This window comes from Entelurus aequoreus, linkage group LG04, assembly GCF_033978785.1.
Source record: "Entelurus aequoreus isolate RoL-2023_Sb linkage group LG04, RoL_Eaeq_v1.1, whole genome shotgun sequence".
Taxonomy (NCBI): Eukaryota; Metazoa; Chordata; class Actinopteri; order Syngnathiformes; family Syngnathidae; genus Entelurus; species Entelurus aequoreus.
Genome location: NC_084734.1, coordinates 59151609 through 59168379, shown reverse-complemented (window position 1 = coordinate 59168379; position 16771 = coordinate 59151609).

Here is a 16771-nt window from a genome sequence, read left to right as displayed (position 1 = left end):
CAATGCTGAGCTAACGACGCCATTGAAGCTAACTTAGCAACTTAGCAACCGGACCGCACAGAGCTATGCTAAAAACATTAGCTCTCCACCTACGCCAGCCAGCCCTCATCTGCTCATCAACACCCGTGCTCACCTGCGTTCCAGCGATCGGCAGAAGGACGAAGGACTTCACCCGATGCGTTTGGCGGCCCGGAGACGTAGGAAGTCAAGGTGAGGTCGGCGGCTAGCGCGTCTGCTCTCCAACAAAGTCCTCCTGGTTGTGTTGCTGTAGTCCGCTGCTAATACACCAATCCCACCTACAAATGTCTTCTTTGCAGCCTTCATTGTTCATTAAAAAATTGCAAAAGATGTCCAGAATACTGTGGAATTATGAAATGAAAACAGAGCTTTTTGTATAGGATTCTACGGGGTACCATAACTTCTGTTAAACTGACTTCGTCACGCGCATACGTCATCATACCGCGACGTTTCAGCCGGATATTTCCCGGGCAATTTTAAATGTCACTTAATAAGTTAACCTGGCTGTATTGGCATGTGTTGCAATGTTAAGATTTCATCATTGATATATAAACTATCAGACTGCGTGGTCTGTAGTAGTGGCTTTCAGTAGGCCTTTAATACTCAGTATATTACACATTTCTTAGGCATATACAGTAGTTGTTTATCTACATGTACTGTAAATACTTGCAAATAAAAAGCTATAAAGGTTTCTCTTTTTTTGCTGTCGAACCAGTATGTTTTCAGTCAATTAAAAATGTAAAATTAAATTAGTTTGGGTGAAAAGACCCGTAGTTTCCAGATGACCAGAATTTCACCAAGAAGTTCTTTTTATATATTTTCTGCTCCTGAAAATGTCCCATCATATCACTGAGTTTGGGTAGATAACTAATTGTACTTGGAAGCCCACTTTCCATCGCCAGACTCGATATGCTCCATCTTAGTGTGATGTCATCTACAGAACTGGAGGCGATTTCCACAACTGTGCAGATAGAAACTTATAAAAATATTATTTTCACCACCTAATGCAAGATTTAGTCACTCTGGTCTATGATTACTTCAAAACTGATATGGTTAACATTATGAGCAAAAAATATATGTAAATATGCTATCATAAAGACACTGTAGCCTGTGTTTGGTCATGGGTATTTTATTAAGCTTATGACATTGTCAATACTTAGTTTTAAACCTTGCATTTCCCTGTGTGTTTCCACTCTTGTATAGATGCTGGAAACGTGAATTTAAGTACAAAACCCAAAACCAGTGAAGTTGGCACATTGTGTAAATTGTATATAAAAAACAAAATACAAAGATTTACAAATCCTTTTCAACTTATATTCAATTGAATTCACTGCAAAGACAAGATATTGAATGTTCGAACTGAGAAATTTATATTTTTTGCAAATAATAATTAACTTAGAATTTAATGGCAGCAACACTTGCAAAAAAGTTGGAACAGAGGCATGTTTACCACTGTGTTACATGGCCTTTCCTTTTAACAACACTCAGTAAACGTTTGGGAACTGAGGAGACCAATTTTTGAAGCTTTTCAGGTGGAATTCTTTCCCATTCTTGCTTGATGTACAGCTTAAGTTGTTCAACAGTCCGGGGTCTCCGTTGTTGTATTTTACGCTTCGTAATGCGGCACACATTTTCAATGGGAGACAAGGTCTGGACTACAGGCAGGCCAGCCTAGTACCCGCACTCTTTTACTACGAAGCCATGCTGTTGTAACACGTGGCTTAGCATTGTCTTGCTGAAATAAGCAGGAGTGTCCATGAAAATACAATGCTTGGATGGCAAAATTTGTTGCTCCAAAACCTGTATGTACCTTTCAGCATTAATGGTGCCTTTACAGATGTGCAAGTTACCCATGACTTGGGAACTAATACACCCCCATACCATCACAGATGCTGGCTTTTGAACTGTGCTGATATCCTTTACACACTGATGTCGGTTTTTGATGCAGTGCCTCCTGAGGGATCAAAGGTCACGGGCATTGCCACTTACGTGCAGTGATTTTTTCAGATTCTCTGAACCTTTTGATAATATTACGGACCGTAGATGGTGAAATCCCCAAATCCGTTGCAATAGTTCGTTGAGAAATGTTGTTCTTAAACTGTTCGACAATTTGCTCACTCATTTGTTCACAAAGTGGTGACCCTCACCCCATCCTTGTTTGTGAATGACTGAGCAGTTCATGGAAGCAGCTTTTATACCCAATCATGGCACCCACCTGTTCCCAATTAGCCTGTTCACCTGTGGGATGTTTCAAATAGGTGTTTAATGAGCATTCCTCAACTTTCTTAGTCTTTTTTGCCACTTGTGCCAGCTTTTTTTAAACGTGTTGCAGGCAACAAATTCCAAATGAGCTAATATTAAGATATGTTAAGTATTTTGTCTTTGCAGTGTATTCAATTGAATATAGGTTGAAAATTATTTACAAATCATTGTATTCTGTTTTTTTTACGATCTACACAACGTGCCAACTTCACTGGTTTTGTGTTTTGTATCTATCTATGCTCTTTCAGCATTTTCTTCAAGCACAATTCAACTCAACTCAAAGTACAATTTAAAAAAAAAAGATTTCTGTTTATTTGAAATAGGGACGGATACAGAAACATAGATATCTGAAACAGTCATCCAATGTGTGCATCATAGTGTTTGTAGCCAAAGCTAATTTACAACACTTGTCCCCAACAACAACAACACAGATCTAACATCATTAAAATAGGAACATAAAAATAATGAGGCAAATAAATCAATAAGCAATAAAACATCAGTAGAAGAGGATGCAAAATTGGGTACTAGCAGCTTAGCTCTTTTCTTTTGCTCTGCTTTTTAAGCATCGGAGTTTGTGTCCACAGCTGCGAGCGTGAAGCTGAAATATGAATACTATTAAGTTCCATAATGTAACCACTGGTGTGATCGGTTCCAAGCCAAAGAGAAGCCACAACAACGGAGGTGAAAAAGTGCCTCTATGCCAGTACTGAGTGACTTTGTTCAGCTCCAAGAAGGACACCCAAAGTCTTCAGCAAAAAGTGGCAAACACTTGTATAAAATGTAATACACGGAGTATTTTCCTGTAACTTCTGACATGCCTGATTTACAGCAAATATCAAAAAAGTGGTCACAGTGTTCCAGTACATTTTGGAGGGCAGTGTATATACAGATATTTGATCTCATTTGATCATTAATTAGGAGTGTCACTGTGCTGCGACACAATCCAATTATGTTGCATGGCTTGATGCATGCACATGTCTAATCAAAATAATCGCCACAATGCTATCACCCATATCCTCTCGCAGGTAATTTTGGACGGTCCTTTATCACGCTGGTAATAGAGGGCTTGGCTCTGATATCTCACATCACACACAGGGCCACTATAGAACTAATTAGCTGCCCCCTGTGGGTGGGAAGATGAGGGGGCATCCACCAAGCGTACAAAGACACACCGAATTTTAATATTAAAAGAAAAATTCAATCAATAATAGACCCGGCGCAAGTAGCAAGTGCCCCCTCTTAACATGAACAATTATAGTGATTAACAGTGACACCCAGAGCTCATTTTTCACAAGCAGCGGCAGGAGAGAGTAGAGATAAGCTTGTTTATTGGAGAGGACCCTTTTCTCAAGGTGCACTCGTTCATCATTTTGGTTGAGGGGGTTGGTGGTGCTGATGGTGTGTGTGTGTGTGTGTGTGTGTGTGTGTGTGTGTGTGTGTGTGTGTGTGTGTGTGTGTGTGTGTGTGTGTGTGTGTGTGTGCCTGCGTGCATGTGTGTGTGCGTGCGTGCGTTTGTGTGTGGGTCTCGTGTGTGTGTGTAGGTGTGTGATGGTAACAGGGTGGGGGGCAGTGTTTCTATCACTAAAAGAGTGACCTTGTGCCTGGAAATGTTATAATGGCACTGAAATGTGGTGGAGAGCTAATGCTTTTCTACACGACACATTTTTAAACGATATATTAAATAACGGTCAAAAGAAGATCTTCCTTCGGGGGATTAACTTGTCCGCCATTCATTTTATTATGTATTATTTCTCCCTACTGGTTCCTTATTTGTGTTCCCTCTGCAGATCCTTTTACTTTGGATGTGGGGCGGAGCAACGAGACACACCTGAAGCCGCTTCCCAATTAGTGGTGTTCAAAAGCACAACGGCTGCAGCAAGAAAGACGCCGGATTGTTCTTTTTATGCTGCGTTCCATTCACCTGGGAAGTCGGAAGTTGGAGCTGGGAATGACGTCTGTATAGAGTAGTTCAGTTACGACAGTGTTTTTCAACCTTTTATGAGCCAAGACACATTTTTTTCATTGAAAAAATGTGGAGGCACACCACCAGCAGAAAACATAAACAAATGGAACTCAACAGCTGATATTGACAGTAAAAAGTTGTTCTCGCAAGTGTTGGATAAGAATTCAAACCATAACCAACCATGCATGACTATAGCTCCTGTCTCAAAGTACTGTCACATCACGCCGTGACTTATTTGGAGTTTTTTGGTGTCTTCCTGTGTGTAGTATAGTTTTAGTTCTTGTCTTGCGCTTCCATTTTGGTGGCTTTTCCTGTTTTGTTGGTCTTCCTTGAGTGCTTTTCCACGCACCTGCTTTCTTTTAGCAATCAAGGCGATTTAAGTTGTCGCTATCCTTCTTTGCAGGGACATTGTTGATTGTCATGTCATGTTCGGATGTACTTTGTGGAAGCCGTCTAATCCACTCGCTGTTAGTCTTTGCTGTCGTCCAGCATTCTGTTTTTATTTACTTTCCAACCAGTTCAGTTTTAGTTTTGTTTTGCGTAGCCTTCCCTAAGCTTCAATGCCTTTTCTTAGCGGCACTCGCCTTTTGTTTATTTTTGGTTAAAGCATTAGATACCTTTTTACCTGCACGCTGTCGTCTGCATATTGTGATCATGAAAAACCATGTTCCCAACATCTACAAAGCAATTAGCTACCTGCTGCCACCTACTGATATGGAAGAGAACAACATGGTTACTCTGCTGAGCTCTAAACAGTTTCATGTTAATGTAAATATCAACGTTGTGCTTCAGGTTAACTCCTTCTCAGTCCAAACCAGAACCTTTTCACCCTCTCCTGATACGTGGAGCACACAACACTCTTATACAAATACACGTGAGACACAATAACATCATTAATTACCGCAAATACTAATTAAAAACGACACACATCCAAAAGGTCACGGCATGAGAGAGGCGAGTATACAAATATAATAATGTCCCTGAAGCAGACATAAGAGAACATGTGATACTCAAGAGTCCATTATCATGTTTTCCTGCATTGTGACTGCCCAGCTAGGTTTTTGGATCATGGCGCAAAAACACAAGTCAGGAATTTTAAATACAAACAGTTCATTAAAAAGATATACAACCTTAACTATATATATATATATATATATATATATATATATATATATATATATATATATATATATATATATATATATATATATATATATATATATATATATATATATATATATACTACCGTTCAAAAGTTTGGGGTCACCCGAACAATTTTGTGGAATAGCCTTCATTTCTAAGAACAAGAATAGACTGTCGAGTTTCAGATGAAAGTTCTCTTTTTCTGGCCATTTTGAGCGTTTAATTGACCCCACAAATGTGATGCTCCAGAAACTCAATCTGCTCAAAGGAAGGTCAGTTTTGTAGCTTCTGTAACGAGCTAAAATGTTTTCAGATGTGTGAACATGATTGCACAAGGGTTTTCTAATCATCAATTAGCCTTCTGAGCCAATGAGCAAACACATTGTACCATTAGAACACTGGAGTGATAGTTGCTGGAAATGGGCCTCTATACACCTATGTAGATATTGCACCAAAAACCAGACATTTGCAGCTAGAATAGTCATTTACCACATTAGCAATGTATAGAGTGTATTTCTTTAAAGTTAAGACTAGTTTAAAGTTATCTTCATTGAAAAGTACAGTGCTTTTCCTTCAAAAATAAGGACATTTCAATGTGACCCCTGTGTATATAAATATACATATATATATATATATATATATATATATATATATATATATATATATATATATATATATATATATATATATATATATATATATAGTAAAAAGAAGTTCTTATCGTTGATTGTTTGTTCACTTTCTATGTGTAACATGTGGACACAATAATTTATAGAAAGTCATAAAAGACAATGCTAAAAATGCCAAACACACGCTTGACTTAATATCCATGGGTTCATGCCTGCTGGGTGCTTTTAATTATGCCAATGACCGTTGTTTTTATTACTCAGTAATCTGACATTGGTCCTGGGTAAAACATCAAACTGCCTCTTTCCCGAGCTATGGGGAAAATAGCGCCACTGACTTGTGATTGTCTAGGGCAGGGGTCGGCAACCCAAAATGTTGAGAGAGCCATATTGAACCAAAAATACAAAAAACAAATCTGTCTGGAGCCGCAAAAAATGAAATGCCTTATATAGGTGTTATAATGAAGGCAACACATGATTTATATGTCTATATTAGCTATTTTAGCCTACTATCAGAATGACTGTGTTACAGGCTGACGCAAATCTTTGTTGACAGAAATTTTGAAATTTACAGAAATATTTATTGTACACATTTTTACAACATTGGAAAACTTTAATAAAATGGAAGCTTCTCAGAGGTTGAGAAAACTCCTGGAAATTACTGGCTTAGAATTGCCAAAAGTATAGATGTGTGTGTCCAAGTTAAGGAAACGGCAGGCTATCTATTTCTGATGATTTTATTACAATCTTTGCAAGCTAGGTAACGTTTGCTGTGATCTGGAACAACATGGCACACAAACGACTATCAGAAATGCAGCCAATATTACATACAGATAATGAGACATGCAAATATGAATTAAATACGCAGAGGACATAAGTAAAGGAAATTAAATAAGCTCAAATATACCTACAAACGAGGCATAATGATGCAACGTGTACATACAGCTAGTCTAAATGGCATGTTAGCATCGATTAGCTAAAATATGCCTGATTAGCACTCCAACAAGTCAATAACATCAACAAAGCTCACCGTTGTGCATTCACGCACAGCATACAACATTTGTTGGACAAAATTAGACAAATAATGAGTGGCATAAATTACGTCTTTCAGTGGCAGTGTCGGACAAAGTTATACGTGTAAACAAACTGTTGCGTCAAGTCCACACAACTACGGCAAGTCATACTTGCCAACCCTCCCGAATTTTCCGGGAGACTCCCGAATATCAGTGCCTCTCCCGAAAACCTCCCGGGACAACCATTCTTCCGAATTTCTCCCGATTTCCAGCCGGACTTAAGGCACGCCCCCTCCAGGTCCGTGCGGACCTGAGTGAGGATAGCCTGTCGTCACGTCCGCTTGGCTAACCAAAAAGTAACCACAGAACACTATACCACTATAGTGTTCTGTGGTTACTTTTTGGTTGGCCAACGGTTTACGTTGTATTGTGCACCCTGACGGCAAGTGTGGGAGTCGGTTCTGAAGTATGTAGTAAAGAGACGTAACTTCGTTACCTCGCCTGGTTATTGACTCCAACCCAGAATATTACACTGCCCATACCTACGCTCCTTCAAAGGCTGTGCTACTGGCTGCAAAGCATTGCCCTTTTAAATACAACAATGAGTAGAGAGGAGTGTTATGTGTGTATAAGTGTAAATAAATGAACACTGAAATTCAAGTATGTATTTTATTTATATGTATATATATATAATAAAATACATATATATATATATATACTGTATATATATATATATATATATATATATATATATATATATATATATATATATATATATATATATATATATATATATATATATATATATATATATATATATATATATATATATATATATATATATATATATATATGTCTTAATTAGATTATCCAAAAAATAGTGCTCGATACCGTGGTAGAGCGTAATATGTATGTGTGGGAAAAAATCACAAGACTATTTCATCTCTACAGGCCTGTTTCATGAGGGGTTTCCTCAATCCTCAGGAGAAATATCCTGAGGATTGAGGAAACCCCTCATGAAACAGGCCTGTAGAGATGAAATAGTCTTGTGATTTTTCCCCACACATACATATATATATATATATATATATATATATATATATATATATATATATATATATATATATATATATATATATATATATATATATATATATATATATATATATATATATATATATATATATATATATATATATATATATATATATATATATATATATATATATATATATATACATATATATATATATATATATATATATATATATATATATATATACATATATATATATAGCTAGAATTCACTGAAAGTCAAGTATTTATTTTATTTATATATATATATATATATATATATATATATATATATATATATATATATATATATATATATATATATATATATATATATATATATATATATAAATATACTCCTACCCCCTTAACCCCGCCCCCCGGCCCCGCCCACCCCCACCCCGCCCACTTCAAACCAACCCCTCCCCCCCCCCCACCCCCCCACCCCCCCCAAATCTCCCGAATTTGGAGGTCTCAAGGTTGGCAAGTATGCGGCAAGTTCAAGGACCGCCAAAATTAAAAGGACAAACAGGCGCTTGCCCAATACTCTCACCAGTGAAGCATAAACACAAACATATTAAACAGTGGGCTTTCTAACAATTAGGAAGGTTTGAGTCATGTTTGTCTTCCTACAGAAACAATATTAAAACAAAAAATATATTTTTCCCCCTATCTTTATCCATTTTCATACATTTTTGAAAAAGCTATAGGGAGCCACTAGGGCGGCACTTGAGCCACATGCGGGTCTCGAGCCGCGTGTTGCCAACCCCCGGTCGAGGGGGTTGGCACAGCAAACAGACTATGGTAGTAAACCCTACACAAATCCAGATTGGAACACCTAAAGTGGATGGAACGTCAACTCAGCGACCACATTAGCAGATCCTGCAACCAAGCAGCCACCAGATGTATTGCATCAGACCCTGGGTGTAAGTTTGAAAGAGTGGTTCTAATGTTGGGCAGCTCACAACTCCTTCAAATATGGCCCTGGCATCATTATGGGCTAGCTGGAGAAGAAAGAGAAATTGCCAGTCTAGTTGGAATGGAAATCCATGCTGAAAAAACCAAAATGATGACCAACAACAACAATAGCATCCGCTCAGACATCATAGTCAATGGACAGACACGGACACGGTGTCGAGCTTCAAGTACCTCGGCGCAATCGTGTCCGATGAAGGATCCAAACGGGAAGTCCTTGCCAGAAGTGCTCAAACAACTGCTGCCCTGGCAAAACTCAAGCCCATATGGAAAAACACAAACATCAGTCTGGCATCAAAGGTGAGATTACAGCGCTCACTTGTAATGTTGATGTTCCTCTATGCCTGTGAAACATGGACCCTCACAGCAGCTGCAGAAGAGAATTCAGAACATAGAGTAGAGATGCTACAGAAGACTCATGGGTATCTCCTACACCCGACATGTCATAAACGAAGAAGTCTGGCAAAAGATCAGCCAAGCAATCGGCCCACATGATGACCTGCTCACCACGGTCATAAAGCGGAAACTGAGGTGGTACGGACACATCACCAGATCCTCAGGCCTTGCAAAAACCGTCCTGCAAGGCACCATACAAGGTGGCAGGAGACGAGGGAGACAAAAGAAAAGATGGGAAGATAACATCGGAGAATGGACTCACTAGAAACTCACTGTGGCAATGAGAGCTGCTGAGGACAGAGAGGGATGGAGAGAGCTGGTCAACAGATTGTCTGTGGTGCCCCAACGACCCTCCGGGGTTATGGGATAGGTACAGGTACAGGTACATCATTACGGTAAGGGTGTTCACCAGCCTGCGCCTCATCAAAGGTAATGTTACAGACATTAAATGACTGAACAAGTAGGCTAATTGTATCAGCTGCCCTCAGTAGTTTTACTCTTTCATCATTCTTAGAAAAAAAGTTTTAAATGTCCTGGGCCCCTGCTCCGCTGCTCCTACTCGTGGCCTTCTTCTCCACTCTTTTCTACTGTCTAAACTCATACTTTTTGAGGGGCATCCTAACTCTGTTGGAGTTCACTCGCGCTCACTTAATTCCGACGAGGAAGAACAATTGGAAGGACGAACCGCGGTGCGGACCAATGTTCCGCCTATAATTGTTTTCATGTGTCTGAGCAAACACACAAACTCAATGAGCATCCTTTGGAGCACATGTGAGCAACATCAGACATGCACACTGTTGCCACATCAGCATCACACCTGTCCCAAACCTGACATCATAACAGGTTGAATCTTTTATTATAATAATCAAATCACAGCAGTCATTTCTATAATAATATTTTATAATATAAATGATTTGGCCCACTGATACTGAAAAATTAAAAATCTTGTTTTTTCATGAGCTGTATGTTGAATGAGTGGGTAGAGGTCCTGCTGTGGAAGAATTTAAGACATGTACCCATTTCAGAGATCACATTAAGTTCACCTTAAAACATACACATTTTGCATAATGAGATGTGTGCTGTAGCACATGTATGGGATACAGTGTACACCTTTTTGTCTGTAAAATACGTCATTTGCAGAGTTTTGGTTTTTTTAATCAGCATTTATGCAATCTAAGAACAGCATTTTATGATTAATATCCATAAATTATCATTCTTAATGCATGACACTAGAATAAACTCAAGTGTAATAGGAACGTCGGTGTACAATGCTTGTTCATTTTGCTGCAACAAAAGTTGGCAAGCAGCATTTAACCTCTTTAACTGCTGTTGCTGCTATAAGCTAACCTGCAAAACAGCAACACGCACACATACATAACACACTGTTAATGACATCGATGGGCTGCGTGTAAACTGTATCACATTGTACCGACCTAACAGTTAGAATTTGTGTGTGGTCTTGGAGTTGCATGACTCTTTTTGTGGCCATGAACGCATCACTGGCTGAGCCGAGTGTGTGCATTTTTGGCGCAACTGAAAGAGAGCGAGTGGACTTACAATTTGTTTGTTTTGATTACGACAGAAAGTAAACAGTTTTGCTAGATAATAGTTTTGCTGCTAATGTTTTTTTCTATGTACTTACGGCCAACGGAAATCAGTTTTGCTCAAAAGAATGAGGTGGCGACTTGTCCAGGGTGTACACCACCTTCCTCTCGATTGTAGCTGAGATAGGCTCCAACGGCCTTGGTCTGATGGAACAACTCACAGAAGTCAAGAGAAAACGCTTTGCTGAGTCACAACATGGCCCCAGCCACACAATTGCCACCTAAATACTGTCTAAACCCGTGGTTCTTAACCTTTTTAGAGGTACCGAACCCCACCAGTTTCATATGTGCATTCACCGAACCCTTCTTTAGTGAAAAATAAAATGTTTTTTCAATTCAAGAAAAAGTTATATGTTTTTTTACTGGTGCACAAAATGAACTGTGCATGAACATCACCTTGTTCAAAGAACAAAATCAACAGTGCATGAATTCACAACAAATTACACACCTTACACACATAACCATGAATTGATTAACGTGGACCCCGACTTAAACAAGTTGAAAAACTTATTCGGGTGTTACCATTTAGTGGTCAATTGTACGGAATATGTACTGTACTGTGTAAACTGTACTGTTTCATATAATGTATTCTCTTCCTTTGCAATCTGCTAGTAAAAGTTTCAATCAATCAAACAACCTGCAAATCAGATGGAAAATTAGAGGGAACATTGTTTGGGGGTATCCATGATACGCTGCTAGGGAGAAGTTTTTATTTACACGATAAGTCGGATGTGTCTTTACCTCCGTGGCGGAGGCTCCGCTGAACCCCTGATGCCGACTCACCGAACCCCTAGGGTTTGATCGAACCCAAGTTAAGAACCACTGCTCTAAAAACACTGCAGAGACACAGCAAGAGAAAAAAACATATCGTGGCATGACAAAGTCTCAAACCAAGAGGTGTTATAGTGAGTTGGAATCACAAACCCCAAAACCAGTGCAGTTGACACGTTGTGTAAATCGTAAATAAAAACAAAATACAATGATTTTCAAATTCTTTTCAACCTTTATTCAATTGAATAGACTGCAAAGACTACTTAACGTTAGAACTGGAAAACTTAATTTTTTGCAAATATTTTTTTTGCATTTGGAATTTGATGCCTGCAACATGTTTAAAAAAAGCTGGCACAAGTGGCAAAAAAGACTGAGAAAGTTGAGGAATGCTCATCAAACACTTATTTGGAACATCCAGGCTAATTAGGAACAGGTGGGTGCCATGATTGGGTATAAAAGCAGCTTCCATGAAATGCTCAGTCATTCACAAACAAGGATGGGGCAAGGGTCACCACTTTGTGAACAAATGTGTGAGCAAATTGTCGAACAGTTTAAGAACAACTTTTCCCAACGAGCTATTGCAAGGTATTTAGAGATTTCACAGTCTACAGTCCGTAATATCATCAAAAGGTTCAGAGAATCTGGAGAAATCACTGCACCAACATTGAATGCCTGTGACCTTGGATCCCTCAGGCGATATTGCATCAAAAACTGGCATCAGTGTGTAAAGGATATCACTACATGGGCTCATGAACACTTCAGAAAACCACTGTCAGTAACTACAGTTTGTCGCTACAACTGTAAGTGCAAGTTAAAACTGTAGTATGCATAGCGAAAGCCATTTATCAACAACACCCAGAAACGCCGCCGGCTTCGCTGGGCCAGGCTCATCTAAGATGGACTGATGCAAAGTGTAAAAGTAATTTGTGGTCTGACGAGTCCATATTTCAAATTGTTTTTGGAAACTGTGGACTTTGTGTCCTCCGGAACAAACAGGAAAAGAACCATTCGAATTGTTATAAGCGCAAAGTTGAAAAGCCAGCATCTGTGATGGTATGGGGGTGTATTATTGCCCAAGACACATCTGTGAAGGCACCATTATTGCTGCAACATATGCTTCCACCCAAGCAACGTCTTTTTTATGGACGCCCCTGCTTATTTCAGCAAGACAATGCTAAGCCACGTGTTACAACAGCGTGGCTTCAAAGTAAAACCGTGCGGGTACTAGACTGGCCTGCCTGTAGTCCAGACCTGTCTCCCATTAAAAATGTGTGGCGCATTATGAAGCGTAAAATACCACAACGGAGACCCCCGGACTGTTGAACAACTTAAGCTGTACATCAAGCAAGAATGGGAAAGAATTCCTCCTGAAAAGCTTCAAAAATTGGTCTCCTCAGTTCCCAAACGTTTACTGAGTGTTGTTAAAAGGAAAGGCCATGTAACACAGTGGTAAAAATGCCCCTGTGCCAACTCTTTTGCAATGTGTTGCTGCCATTAAATTCTAAGTTAATGATTATTTGGCAAACAAAAAATTGTTTCTCAGTTCGAACATTAAATATCTTGTCTTTACAGTCTAAAATGAATTTCCCTAAGGGGACCAATAAATCTAAATCTAAATTTAATCTATTTAATTGAATATAAGTTGAAAATGATTTGCAAATCTGGCAGCACGGTGATACAGGGGTTAGTGCATGTGCCTCACTGAGTTCAATCCCGGGCTTGGGATCTTTCTGTGTGGAGTTTGCATGTTCTCCCCGTGACTGCGTGGGTTCCCTCCGGGTACTCCGGCTTCCTCCCACCTCCAAAGACATGCACCTGGGGATAGGTTGATTGGCAACACTAAATTGGCCCTAGTGTGTGAATGTGAGTGTGAATGTTGTCTTTCTATCTGTGTTGGCCCTGTGATGAGGTGGCGACTTGTCCAGGGTGTACCCCGCCTACCGCCCGAATGCAGCTGAGATAGGCTCCATCAGCCCCCGCGTCCCCGAAAGGGACAAGCGGTAGAAAATGGATGGATGGATGGATTTGCAAATCATTGTATTCTGTTTTTATTTATGAATTACACAACGTGCCAATTTCACTGGTTTTGGGTGTTGTATCTATATTAATTTATTTCTTATGGGTAGCAGACTCCACTGAGAATCTATGGCCAACTGATCAATGGCACTCATGCTACCGGATGCCCACTACTACGTTTCAAGGATACTTGCAAAAGTGACTTCAAAGCCTTATGCAAATTTGAGTGTTTGGCATTTGTAGTATTTGTTTTTTGCATTTGTTTTTGATCTCGCTGCTGTTATGTGATTGCAGCGCCATTGCAACATTTTGTCACTTTTTTTGTGTGAAACTAATTTTATACTATTTGACTTTAACTTTAGTTTTATTTGTGTTTTGGACTAAAACTTTAACTTTAGTTTTATTTGTGTTTTGGACTAAACCCAATTCATAAGAAAAATTTAAATTCAAAAAAGTTTTTATAGTGCAAAATAACAAATTGAACATAGTCAAAACATAAAGGAGCAAAACCTTCCTGCCATAACTTCCAAAGGGAATTGAACCTAGTATGTCTGCCTTATGAGACTAGTGCATTAACGCTGCACACCATGGGGGAAATGTTACATTATATTCCTATCAGTGGCGGAGCAGGATGTGCTTAGGTATACGTTTGCGGTAAAGTTTCATAAGAAGCGCCCTATCATTCATTAATTGGCATTTCACATGCGCTTCTTCACGCAAAACGGGGACCCTTGCGGATCACCGGGCCTTATGCACTGCAAGTAATCTAGATATTGGGAGGGACGGCCCTGGGAATGAAGAAAATTCAAACAATAGATTTTATCCAATCAGGAAGGGAAAAAGACAAAGAAAATAAATAATAAGGCAAATAAATGGAATAAATCAATATATATAAAAAATAAAAACCAGAAGATGATGATGTAATAAATAATAAATGCAGGAGTTAAAAGTATTGATTTGGATAGCAGGGATTAGTCAATTTGCTGTGTGAGTACACAAAGCTTGCACTTTTTCTGCTTGTCCGTGCTCCATCTTATCAGCGGCTGAAGGAGTGTGTAAACACAAAAGCCGAGTGCGGGAGGTCACTGAAGAGCTCGCAGTGATTGCTCTCTCTATCTGCTCCATCTTAATAGCAGTGCTCATAATTCAGTCCCTTTCACTCACCTTGCTTTAATTATGACGTATCGATCGCCTCGTCAAGAAGAGTTTGGCTTAATGAAATCTATTGTCGCCTCTAATTTTATCTTCTATTTCCTGTCCCACGAGGCTCTTTGTGAGGCTGGGCCCACACTTCTCTTGGACCATCTAATGGGAGTCTCCATTTTCTGTCTTTTGTCTTTTTGCTGTAAGTGTGCCTTTTAAACACGTGCATTTCTTCACAAGTGTGATTCTTTGGGCTGTCACCGCTTATCTGCGGCTTCCTGATTCCCTTTCATTGACTCTCTGCAAATCAATTCACTAAATGATGCAATTACACTCTCTCTCTCTCTCCTCACCCTCACAGTTAAAGTTGAGAGGTTTATTTTGGATCAATCCAGACCACTTTGTGTGCAAATTACACAATTGTATTATCTTCACATTCCTGTGGCGTCCAATTGGACTTAACCAAGGGTTTGAATCTCTAATGGCTAAGCCTGTCCTTCAAATACTCTCCGTCCACACAGGAAGTTACAAAACACCTTTGAAGTTGAGGTTGGTATCGTCTCTAAGGTGAGATTTTTAGCATCCACAAGCAATAGGAATATTCACGTTCACGTGTTAATCACTTCTAATTCCAATATTGTGGGGCCAAAACACCTACAGTACAAAGTCCTAATGACTAATACAGTAGGTACAGTTTCACAGCCTGTTTTCCATCCATGAGTCCCACATATTTAAAGAAATTGCTTTGTGGAAGGTTCAGAAGGAGGTCTTTGGTTTTAAATACCTACATTAGTGAATACAAATTGTACCCATGACAATTACTGTGTCTTAAAACATGTTAGTGAAGAGCCAATAGTGTATGTGCATCCTCCCACAGTGCTTTACTATACATACATTCATAAAAAAAATATACTGTCGACTCAATATCGACGGACATTAGCAGTCTGCTCTGGTTAACTACGTTGCGGGAGCCTGAAGGCCAGTTAGCGCGGCGGCTAGAGAAGCTGGCAAAGTATGACTTGAAGGTGCTCCACTGGCCAGGCAAGCACCATCAAAATGCAGACACAATATCTAGGAGGCTCTACCGGGGGGGTTGTCCCTGCAATGTGCGTGAGGCCGCTCCTAACGATTAATGTCAAGACAAAGCCGTACAATGTAGCTGAAACCGCCAGCGATGTGGCACAGCCGCAGCCGCAGCCTCCTCCACTGAGGGTTGTTAAGGCTAATATTTAGCCGTTGACCTCGGAAACAAACACTATATTGCCAGTTATTGCCTGAAACGTATATGGCCACGTTCAGTCTCTCACAAATGTCCGCTGTGTGAGCGTGTAGTCGCATGATAACATGATTCACGGTTGGTCCCCAGAACAACTAGTAGATGTGCAAAAGACAGACAACGACATTGCCCCATTGACACAGCGGTTGGAGGGTGTAAGTAGTCGGCCATCTTGCACCAAAATAGTCACCACACCCCGCCCATCAAAGCTTATTTGTCACCATACTTGCCAACCCTCACGAATTTTCCGGGAGACTCCCGAATTTCAGCGTCTCTCCCAAATATTCTCCTGATTTTCTACGGATTTCCAGCCGGAGCTGGAGGGCGCTTGGCTTAAAGGCACGTCCCCTCTAGCTTTATGCGGACCTGAGTGACGACAGCCTGTTTTCACGTCCGCTTTTCCACGATATAAACAGCGTGCCGGCCCAATCACTTTATAACATCTACGGCTTTTAGAGAGTGCACAACTGCGCACACAACAAGGAGACAAA